This window comes from Rutidosis leptorrhynchoides, chromosome 3 (genome assembly GCF_046630445.1).
Source record: "Rutidosis leptorrhynchoides isolate AG116_Rl617_1_P2 chromosome 3, CSIRO_AGI_Rlap_v1, whole genome shotgun sequence".
NCBI classification, from domain to species: domain Eukaryota; kingdom Viridiplantae; phylum Streptophyta; class Magnoliopsida; order Asterales; family Asteraceae; genus Rutidosis; species Rutidosis leptorrhynchoides.
Window position 1 is genome coordinate 247650072 of NC_092335.1, and position 7902 is coordinate 247657973.

Sequence of the window (7902 nt, forward strand, 5' to 3'; positions counted from 1 at the left end):
ATTCGTTAATCTATAAAGAAAGAACGAAGAAATGGCATGATAAAAGAATCAGAAGTTCAAAAGAATTTAAAGAAGGAGACAGAGTTCTTCTTTTCAATTCACGATTCAAGCTATTTCCTGGAAAATTGAAATCAAGATGGTCTGGACCATTCATAGTCAAAAGAGTTTTCCCATACGGAACGATAGAATTGATAAATTCAAATGGGATTGAATTTAAAGTTAATGGTCACAGAGTTAAACATTACATACATGGTCCGATGGAAGTCGACAACGAAGTTAATCACAATTTCGACACCACAGCTAACTAAGTGTGGGGAGAATCAAGTCTTTAAAGGATAATATGTATTTCTGTTAGAGTTAGATTGTCTATTTTCGTGTAGTTCTCGAAAATGGAACCCGAATGGTCTTTCCCTAGCAGACCCTAAAGAACTAGTCTTCTCCCCCCATTCTGAATTTTTATTTTTTTTAAGGTTTTTACGAAATGAAGACTGCCTGTGAACTAAACCATGGTCTAATGCTACACGCTTTGATCACTAAAAGAAATAATGACATACTACCGAGTGAACTAGTATCAGTAATCAGAGAAAGAATGGACGGAGTTAGAAAAGAATCCAGATGCGAAGATAATAAGTTACAATTTGGTAAAGGAAAATCAAAATCCGCAGCGAAAAGAAGAGCACGACACCTAGAACGATGTCACAAATGCGGAAAATGGTCACATGGAGGTAAATGTTCAAATAATCAAACCTATTCAAATACCGAATTTGTTACTTTATGCAGAGACGGACCGTTCATATGTTTAGAAGAAAAGACACTGAATGCTCGAGGTTACGCCTATGTAGCCATGGAAAATCAATTAAACCGACTATCTTATGAATGGGATAGATCATATAACTAAGAAATCTATTCCACAGGTATGTCTGTACAGTTTTTATTTTTATTTTTATTTTTAACCTTTTGATAATAAACGCTAATTTGTTCGCTAAAAAGTATTAAATTGGTATTAAATAAAATTAGGTTTGGCGACCGAAATTATTGATATCATTCAAAAATTTATTACATCACTGCGAAATTTAACGTTTTATTCTTAAGGTATAAATATCTTTAAACAATCAACCCAAAATATTTCAAAAATTCGTCATGAGTTAAATTAGGTCTTGGAACCGAAATTACTTTACCGAAAAGAGGGGCGCATATTTTTGATAATATTTGATTGATTAAAGTGGGATAAAAAGACAAAAAGATTGTTAAATTTATTTTTACCATGTTTTTAAAATTAATATTTAAATCTTAAATTAATATTGTAAACTTTGTAAAAACAATATATTTAAAATTGTAAATATTTGAAAAATTAATATAAGTTTGATATGAATTTATAAATTTTTAAATTAAATTTGGTGTGAATTTTTAATTTTTAAAATATAAATTTTTAATTTTATGCATTTCAAATTTTAAGTTTGGTGTGAATTTTTAATATAAATTTTAAATTTTATATTTAAGTTGTGTGAATTTAAAAACAAAAATTTACTCTATCTCATTAAGTTAAAAATATGATTTTTAAAATTCGTCGTAAGTTGAAGACTAGGTCTTTGAACCGAAATTGCTTTACCCGAGGGAGGGACGAGAACTTTTATTATCATTATTTTTAAATCTTATTGAATTAAAGTATGCCAAAAAAAAAAAAAAAAACCCAAAAATCTTAGCTTTTAAAACAATCGCTACAAAAAGACAAATTTTAAAATTTTGTCGAGGGACGGACTAGGACATCGATCCGAAATGACCTCGTCCTAAATAACAACGGAAACAAAATTTTAAAATTAATTACTTAATTGTTTTAATAAGTTAATGATTAAAAAAAAAAATACCAAACTCCGAGACTCGCGGAGTTTGGAGCTTAAATCTCCGCGACTCGCGGAGGGGTCGGAAATCAAAAAAAAAATAAAGAGCTGCAAACTGATCAGTCCACACCCCCAACAGCAAAATAACTGCGAAAAACACTCCGCAAAAACACGAAAAAAAACCCCCAAAATCACAATTTTTAACCGTTAATCACCAAATCTTTTGCTAAAATCATGTTGAGAAGGATGCTATCTAAGAATTACTCAAGAAAAATGGTAAATTTCTACACCTAAACACCATTTAATTCGAAATTTGATGTTCTTGAGCAATTTTTTTCCAATTTGATTTTGATGCTTTTTAGTGTAATTAGGCTTAAATTGTTTATGTATTATGCTTGTATAACCTAGATTGATGCTGTTTAACATGATTAAAAGCCTTAAACTTCAAATTTTGAATAATCTAGGGTTTGTGTTCTTGAGCAATTTGGGGCTTTTTGATATAAACAGGTTATGGCCGATTTTTGTCATGAATTGTTGCTAAATTAAGTAGTGTAACATGTCTAGGTAGTTAAATGATCCAAACTTTGAGCCTAAACATGATTTTGAGAATTAAAGTGGACTTTTTCAAGTCTAAAATTCATGAACTTGATTTTTGAAAGATAATGCCATTTGAAACTTGTTTAATTGCTAGTAATGATTATTTTGACATGTTATTTGAGTTGAATGATTATGAACTTGGCGAACATTTTCGTATATGCTTATTTGAAAAAGTGTAGATTTGATGAAAATATGAAAATGAGCTTAAGTTTGATATAAATTGATAATGTCATTGTAATTATTTTGATTGATGATTTTGCTGACACTAATGCATATTTGAATGCACAAAATTTGTGTTTGATGTGTTTTGCAGACTGAAAGGGGTGAATCTTCATCCCAAGCCCGCAATGCTCCTGCTGAGAATTTGGAACAACAGGAGGTGGATAACTACTATAAGCAGGATATACCTCATCCAGTCATGACCTTTTCTGATATACACTTGGAAGAATTGCACCCGAACCTGAGATTTGACAGACTTTGGATAGATTATCCAAAATATCAAAGGGGTTTGCATACTCTTCATTCTAAGGTTGTTGAGGTACCAAGGGTCATAGAATGGGGACCCTTAGAAGCTGTAGAATTGTCCGGGCCAATTAGGGAATTACTTGTACAGAGGTATGATAATTCTTCTTTTAATGACTGGGTACGTTTATTCACCATACGTAGACCTGTATATAAAGTATGGTGTGAAGAATTGTTATGTAGTATAGAGTTGAATGATCGGGTAGCTAGTTTAACCGATCGTTCTTTTATTAGATTTTTGTTAGGCGGTTCGATGCGCCACATGTCTTTACTGGACATGGCTCAGGCTTTACGGAGGAGTTAGCGTCTGCCGATTGTAGAGGATTGATACTAAACGGTAGAAAGATAGATGAAAATTTTGATACACACGGTGTGTGGAGTCAAATGACAAGCCATCACCATTTCAAAGGGGGAAATTACTCTTATTTGGATATAGATAGAGCCGAATTAAGAGTGATACATAGGTTTTTAGCTAATTCGATTACACAAAGGGGTAAGAACAAGGAAAAAGTAAATGAACAGGATTTGTTTTACCATATGTGTATTCGAGACCCACAAAGCGCTGGAAGTATACCGTATTATGTGGGTTATTATTTATCAGCTATGGTTCGGGGGATGCGACCGCATAGCATAATAGGAGGTGGTATTTTTATTACTTTGATTGGTGAATATCTCGGTGTGGATATAAGTCGGGGGGGATTATTAGTAGAAGAACCGGAACCCCGCGATACTATAGGTTTAAATGTATACCATGGTGCGAAAGTTTTGAAGAGGCGAAATAACGCCGCAGTACGATACCATGGTAGACATCCACAGGTGGAGAGAAACCAGCATCAAGGTAATGTAGGAGGGGGGGAATGAAATGCAAGAAATGCAAAGGTTTATAGCTTCTCAGGAATACGAAAATGCTAGACAGAGAGCATTTGAAGATTGGCAAGTTCATCAGAACCAAATCATAGCTCATTGCCAACATATAGGTAGAAACTATATTCCTACACCGAAACCCATCTTCCCTCCTTGGTCTATAGAGATGCAGCCACCATATCCTACGTATGACCCTGCCGAAGCATTCTATAGCACCTATGGTTATGCCTGGAACCCCTATTGGTACCAATATCATCCTTAGTTTACTTATTATTTTTTTTTTATTTTGTAATTTGTAATTATTGATACGTTTAATACTTTTGTTAATATTGTAATCATTTTTATAATTATCTAACTTTTATTCTTAGATTTTAATAATTTTTGAATGTGGGGTAATATACCAAACTTCAAAAATATGTATATATGTTTGCAGTTTATCTTATGTACACAACAGGGTAAAACAACGCATTTTCAAAGACTGGCATTAAGTTCAGCAAAAGCAACTAATTTTGACGACAAGATGCAAAATATATGTGAAATAACAACAAGACGGAATGAACAAATGATGTGCACCATTTATCATTCAGCAAACAAACGCCAATATATTTGGAAACTTTGGTAAAAATTTAATCATTTTCACACAAATCACCCTCAATAATTTAAATTGTTACTGATTTCTTGCAAATGAGGGCATTGCAAGATCTTAAGTGTGGGAAGGGGTTAAATTCTTTCAGATTTTAAAATTTTTATCTTAAACACTTGGTTACCGTTAAAAATACTAGTAAAGCAGTAGTTGTATTAGAATCTAGTGCTCTCTGATAAAAAAGAACAGCCCTGGTCTTATATACTGACTACCCAATTCTAGTAAAATTTTTCAAAATTTTCAATTAAATGAATTCAAAATCATGTTTATACATATTTATGAACGATAAAACTAGGTTTTAACACCGAAATTATTGTTACCTCGGAAAGGACATAAATTGAGAAACAAACTAAAATGTTAAAATTCATTTAAAATGGAATAGAGGACGATAAAAAGGAAAATAAAAGCCAAGTGTGGGAAAATTTACCAAGTTATCTTAAACATATGTCACATATATCTGTAACAAATAACTGAAAATACTTTTGCTTTGGACTAAACTAAACTGTTTTACCCGATGAATGAAAAGAAGAGATGGATCTACACGATGAATCAATTCCATCATTAAAAGGAAGTAAAGTCTTCCGAAAAAGACACGCGCTTCTTGATTTAGGTCAAGAAGTTGTCGTCCAGACCAGCTGTAGGTTGACGAAAAATCTAGAAAAGTCATCACTAAAATCGGTTGGAAATCCACGGACCTCAGTATAAAACAGGGTCGCCAAGTGGTCAGACTTATCCTAACCATGAGAGGATCTGTCTTGTAAAATGGGGAGGGCACCGTGCAAATTAGCTTGATAAGACTAATGAATCAGATCCCCAGAAAGGATAATCTCCTTAAAGATCAAAAATCAACTTTTAAGACTGATATTACTCAATCCTTGAGATTGACCTTAAAGATTGAGAATTACAAACTCATGGAATTCAATGATATCTAAACTCGAGCTTGAACGAGAAAATATTTTGATCAAAAATAGAAACCGATTTGTTTTCTGAAAAACCATTTTCAATGCGTTCATTACCATTGAACGTAAAATCCTAGGAATTCACCTGGAATTCATTAGGTCACCTGAACCAAATCGGGTGTCAACCGTAAGAACGGTGGTTGCATAGCATGGTCGGAGACAGGACCTTGTGCCAGACCGAAAAATCATAGGATGATCTTTACTATTGCTCCTACAAAGGATAGTAATAGCATCCGACACGTTTATAGACCATAATCAAAAGCAAGTCACGGGACATTGCCTTAACAGTTTCTTGTTCATCGCTTTCCTTTACAACCGGACGGTAGTTTACCGAAAGTTAATATACGGAGCAAGTATACTGGACGTGTTGCTTTCCCAATACAAGGTTAGCAAGTGGGTAACACAAAACCACAAGTGTTGAGCTAAAATTTTCAAATCTGAAACCCACACTACCCACACAAAAAAAATATTTTGCAAACACCGGTGAAGGGTTATTCCGGAAAACTTATCTAGGGTAAAAACTAGATTTAATTTTCAAAAGATCAAATGTTTTCATAAAGATCCAATTTCCTTAATGGATCTAAATTTTTATAGTCATGTGGGACTGTAAACCATATCGTTACTACCATTGTTTATACCGCCGTATAGAAATCACTGATGTACAAAGTGTGAAGAATAAAGAAGTGATTCTAGTATTTCAAGACGATATTGCTTGAGGACAAGCAACGCTCAAGTGTGGGAATATTTGATAATGCTAAAAACGAACATATATTTCATAGCATTATTTCTCAAGAAAGACAAGCTTTTAGTTGCAATTGTTCTATTTACAAGTGATATTCGTTTAAATAATAAAAGGTGAAGACAAAAGACAGATTCGACGAATTGAAGACGCAAACGACCAAAAAGCTCAAAAGTACAAAAGACAATAAAAAAGGTTCCAATTATTGATAAGAAACGTCTCGAAATTACAAGAGTAAAAGATTCAAAACGCAAAGTACAAGATATTAAATTGTACGCAAGGACGTTCGAAAATCCGGAACCGGGACCAGAGTCAACTCTTAACGCTCGACGCAACGGACTAAAAATTACAAGTTAACTATGTATATAAATATAATATAATATATAATTAATTATATTAATTATATATATTATATTTATAAATAAAAACCGTCGGCAGAGAAAGACTCCAAAGGGACTGAGCTGTAAATTCATTCTCCGCGACTCGTGGAGTTTGAAGAGGATTTCACCGCGAGTCGCGGAGCCCCCAGTTTTGAAACTCCCTATAAAGCAAACCGAATTCTGATCATTTTCATCCATCTTTTTCTTCTTCTTCTCATACGTAAATTATATATATATATATATTTATAATTTATATTTTAATTTTAATTATAATCCTAATAATAAGGGTATGTTAGCGAATATTGTAAGGGTGTAAGTCGAAATTCTGTCCGTGTAACGCTACGCTATTTTTAATCATTGTAAGTTATGTTCAACCTTTTTACATTAATGTCTCGTAGCTAAGTTATTATTATGCTTATTTAAAACGAAGTAATCATGATGTTGGGCTAATTACTAAAATTGGGTAATTGGACTTTGTACCATAATTGGGGTTTGGACAAAAGAACGACACTTGTGGAAATTAGACTATGAGCTATTAATGGGCTTTATATTTGTTTAACTAAATGATAGTTTGTTAATGTTAATATAAAGATTTACAATTGGGCGTCCTTATAAATTACCATATACACTTGATCGGACACGATGGGCGGGGTATTTATATGTACGAATAATCGTTCATTTAACCGGACACGGGAATGGATTAATAGCCACTAGAATAATTAAAACAGGGGTGAAATTACATTCAAGGGTAATTGGTGTAATTGCTAACAAAGTAGTAAAACCTTGGTTTACACGCAGTTGATAACCTGGTGTATTCATTAAACAAAGTATTAAAACCTTGTTACAATTCGAATCCCCAATTAGTTGGAATATTTAACTTCGGGTATAAGAATAATTTGATGAGGACACTCGCACTTTATATTTATGACTGATGGACAGTTATGGACAAAAACCAGACGGACATATTAAATAATCCAGGACAAAGGACAATTAACCCATGGGCATAAAACTAAAATCAACACGTCAAACATCATGATTACGGAAGTTTAAATAAGCATAATTCTTTTATTTCATATTTAATTTCCTTTATTTTATATTTAATTGCACTTCTAATTATCGCATTTTTATTGTTATTGTATTTAATTGCACTTTTAATTATCGTACTTTTTAATTATCGCAAGTTTATTTTATCGCACTTTTATTATTCGCAATTTCATTATCGTTATTTACTTTACGCTTAAAATTAAGTCTTGTATTTATTTATTATTTTACATTTGGTTTTAACTGCGACTAAAGTTTTAAAATCGACAAACCGGTCATTAAACGGTAAAAACCCCCCTTTATAATAATAATATTACTT